Below are 4,685 nucleotides of genomic sequence, written 5' to 3'. Positions count from 1 at the left end.
CAGCATCTTTAGTTAAAAAACAAAAATGAAACATTCACATTACATGTCTGTGTAAATGTTATGTTATGAACCTAGTACTCTATTGTGATAACGTTTCTCTTCTTGCATAGTTTCTTTTGCTTTTACTGGAGATATGCCAGTTATTCTAATCTTGCAGTGCTTTCCTTAGGACAGTTTTCTATTTCTTAAAATAAAAACCCTCTAAAATAAGATTCTTCTTTCTCGGGAGGACTTCCTTTGTGGCGTTCTCAGCCACAGTCAGTGTCTTGAGTGTTAACTTAATTCGAATTATTTGCTAAGTGTTATTCTAGCAGACTCACAACTCCTAGTTATTCCATCATGCCCATAGGAGAAGGGGAAAGGGCCAGTGCCCCTCTTCTGATTTTTAAACCGGCCCTATAGTTCCATAGACAGTTTTGGATAAACATAGAACTTGACCCTTCTGCTGTTAAAGCTTGAAACTCGTATATATATATAGTTTTTTTTTTGAGATGGAGTCTTGCTCTGTTGCCCGGGCTGCAGTAGGGTGGCATGATCTTGGCTCACTGCAACCTCTGCCTCCCAGGTTGAAGTGGTTCTCCTGCCTCAGCCTCCTGAGTAGCTGGGATTACAGGCGCACGCCACCACGCTCGGCTAGTTTTTGTATTTTTAGTAGAGATGGGGTTTCACCCTGTGGTCAGGCTAGTCTTGAACTCCTGACCTCGTGATCCACCGGCCTTGGCCTCCCAAGGTGCTGGGATTACAGGTGTGGGCCACTGCGCCCGAATGAAACTTAGATTTGTTTGATTTGAGTTCCTTCCTCAGGAAAGTACCTTCAGTCCTCTCAAAAATGTATAGGAGGTCAGGAGTTCAAGACCAGCCTGACCAACAAGGTAAAACCCTGTCTCTACTAAAAATACAAAAATTACCCGGGCGTGGTGGCGGGCGCCTGTAATCCCAGCTACTCAGGAGGCTGAGGCAGGAGAATTGCTTGAACCCAGGAGGCAGAGGTTGTGGTGAGCTGAGATCGTGCCACTGCACTCCAGCCTGGGTGACAGAGTAAGACTCCGTCTCAAAAAAAAAAAAAAAAAAAAATGTATGGAAGAACTGAAACTCACCAGATCATGCACCAAATGCCTCCTTGCACCTCCCTAGTTCCTGTTTTCTGACACATGGTTACATTTTTTCCCTGCAATATAACCCCTAGTTTTAGTCAGCCCAGGAGATGGATTTGAGACAGCTCTCATCTCTTTGGCGGCAGCACCTGATTTAAAGCCTTCTTCCTTGGCACTACTCATCATCTCAGTGATTGGCTTTCTGTGTGCAACAAAGCCGCAGGACTTAGACTGAACTCCTGATGTTTCGCTAACAATTTTTTTTTTTTGAGACAGAGTCTCGCTTTTTTCTCCCAGGCTGGCGCGATCTCGGCTCACTGCAATCTCTGCCTCCTGGGTTCAAGTGATTCTCCTGCCTCAGCCTCCTGAGTAGCTGGGACTACGGGAGCGCAGCACCACGTCCGGCTAATTTTTGTATTTTTAGTAGAGACGGGGTTTCATCATGTTGGCCAGGATGGGTTTCGGTAACAATTTGAAACAAGAATCTTATCCTTGCTAAGGGATTCTAAGTGCAACAGATTAACAAGGACAATGGCCAATCAGAATCATAGGCATTTTTTGGAAATTATTTCTACTAGGGATGGTAACAATTTCTGTTAAACTCTTGGAAGTCTTAAGCCTTCCGCAGAAATATTTAATGTTACAGAGAACATAAAAAGTCAGCAGGAATTATTATTATTATTATTATTATTATTATTATTTGAGACGGAGTCTTGCTCTGTCACCCAGGCTGGAGTGCAGTGGCGCGATTTCGGCTCACTGCAACCTCCGCCTCCCGGGTTCACGCCATTCTCCTGCCTCAGCCTCCCGAGTAGCTGGGACTACAGGCGCCCGCCACCACGCCCGGCTAATTTTTGGTATTTTTAGTAGAGTCAGGGTTTCACTGTGTTAGCCAGGATGGTCTCGATCTCCTGACCTCGTGATCCGCCCACCTCGGCCTCCCAAAGTGTTGGGATTACAGGCGTGAGCCACCACGCCAGGCCGAAAGTCAGCAGGAATTATGAGTGCTCATCTAGGTTTCCACAGTGCATGACAGAACAAGATGGGGAGTTAGTAAACATTTTCACTTTGACAGCTTATCATAGGAGAGTCTCTACTGCTTCCTTAAACTCATGTTCTTTTTTTTTTTTTTTAAGACCGAGTTTCGCTCTTGTTGCCCCAGCTGGAGTGCAATGGTGCAATCTTGGCTCACTGCAACTTCTGCCTCCCAGTTTCAAGCGATTCTCCTAGCTCAGCTTCCTGAGTAGCTGGGATTACAGGCACCCACAACCACACCCAGCTAATTTTGTATTTTTAGTAGAGACAGGGTTTCTCCATGTTGGTCAGGCTGATCTTGAACTCCCCACCTCAGGTGATCTGCCCGCCTTGGCCTCCCAAAGTGCTGGGATTACAGGCAAGAGCCACCATGCCCCAGACCTTAAACTCATGTTCTTTATGGTGACTTGCATTTCCAAGGCCAGGTTCTGGAATTTCACCAGTTTGCATTATAAGAAAAAAAGTCAGCCTGTAGGCAAAAAATACAGAAAGAGCTGAATAGATTTTCTTTCCTAATAATGAAAAAGGCTTATACTGGGATGTTCTTCTACATGTATCGTTTCTGGATAATTTTCTCACTTTCTGTGGTAATTCCTGACGTGGGAGTAGGAGATAAATAGTCTGAGAACTGGAGTATCTGACAGTTCTGTAGCCTACCCTCTCGTGCCATTGATCATTTGAGTCTACAATTCTAGGTTGAAAAAAATTTTCCTTGGAAGTTTGAAGGCATCATCCTGTTGTCTCTTTGTGTTCAATGTAACAGCTGAAAAGTGAAATCCATTCTGATTCTTGTTTCTTTGTAGGTGATTTACTCCCAACCCTGGTGGTTTTTAGAATTTTCTCGTTATCCCTGGTATTCTGAAATTTCATGGTGACACGCTTTGGGTCATTTTTGAATGAATGTGCTCGGCTGGGCTATTACTAGAATACCTAAATCTGGAGACTTATCCTTTTTAATTCTAAGTACCAGACTTGTATTCTTTCTTTGATCTTTTTCTTCCTTTTCTTCCTCTTATTTATCTTCTAGAACTTCTATTAGTTGGATGTTGGTTCTTTGAACCTATTGTTTGTGTTACTTGTGGAGATTTTATGGGGCTAATAAAAAAAGAACCCTTTCTTTTCCTCTTAAGTTTGAAATCAATTGAGAGCCAAGACACAGTAGACAGATGAGCGGATATCAAAATGTTAGCATAATTACTGACAAGCAACAAGGAGGATTTGACTTAAAACCTTAGATCAAAAAACCTTGTAATTAGTTCATCCGATAATTAAGCAGATGTATTCACGCAGTCACAGGCAGAGGAGGGCAAAGCAGGAGCAGCTCTGTACTGCCTGGCAGAGAGTAGAATACAAGGTGTGCTTCTTGTGGGCAGGAAGATACCAAAGGGAACCCCCTAAGGGGCGGAGCCAAGCATGCCAATCAGTCAGTTTCCTCCCCTGAGGAGTGGGTTAAGAAGGCGAGTCTGGGCGGGGCACGGTGACTCATGCCTGTAATCCCAGCACTTTGGGAGGCCGAAGCGTGCGGATCACTTGAGGTCAGGAGTTCGAGACCAGCCTGGCCAACATGGTGAAACCCCGTCTCTGCTAAAAATACAAAAATTAGCTGGGTGTGGTGGTGAGTGCCTGTAATCCCAGCTACTCAGGAGGCTGAGGCAGAAGGATCACTTGAACCTGGGAGGCGGAGGTTGCAGTGAGCCGAGATCGCGGCCACTGCACTCCAGCCTGGGCAACAAGAAGGAAACTCTGTCTCAAAAAAAAAAAAAAGAAAGAAAAAAAGAAAAGAAAGGGAGTCTGGAGATTGTCTAGTTTCCCTAGTGGGAAATACATTCAGTAGCATGAGACCAGAGAAAAAATAATTTCTCCCAATTTATCATTTAAAAAAAAAGTTTTATCATTAAAAAAAAAAAAGTTTTATCATTAAAAAAAAAAACTCTATGTCTTTTTTTATTCCTAGAAGATTTTCTAAATTTTATATTTCAGAGCTTCTATTAAATTTTTTGGAGTTAACAATATGTATATATTTTTTACTTTCAAAAGGTCTCGTTTTCTGAACAAGCAGAATATACAGGAAATTCTGGCTTATCAACAAAGTGAATTCAGGAAAGCCAACAGAAAAATGGGTAAAGGATATGAAAAGGCAATTCATGCAGGAGGAAACCCAAATGATTAATAAATCAATGAAGAAATGTTCAAACCCACTGTTAGCCAGAAATGCAGAATAAAAGAACAAGGATATGGCATCAGCTTGGCAACAATTGGGATGTTAATAATATCAAGCGACAAAGCCAAAAAGAGAACCCTCATATACTGCTGGTGGGAGTGTGAACTGGCAGAGCCATTCTGGAAAACAGTCTGGCAGTCCTGAGTGGAATTAGGTACGGCAATACTCTGCGACTGAGCAATACCATTCTGGGATATAGTTTGTTTCCTCCCTCCCTCCCTCCCTCCCTCCCTCCCTTCTTCCTCCCTCACTTCTTCCTCCCTTCCTCCCTCCCTCCCTCCATTCCTCCCTTCCTCCCTCCCTCCATTCCTCCCTTCCTCCCTCCCTCCATTCCT

This window comes from Hylobates moloch, unplaced genomic scaffold, assembly GCF_009828535.3.
Source record: "Hylobates moloch isolate HMO894 unplaced genomic scaffold, HMol_V3 SCAFFOLD_19, whole genome shotgun sequence".
Classification (NCBI taxonomy): Eukaryota; Metazoa; Chordata; class Mammalia; order Primates; family Hylobatidae; genus Hylobates; species Hylobates moloch.
This window is presented reverse-complemented; position numbering follows the sequence as displayed.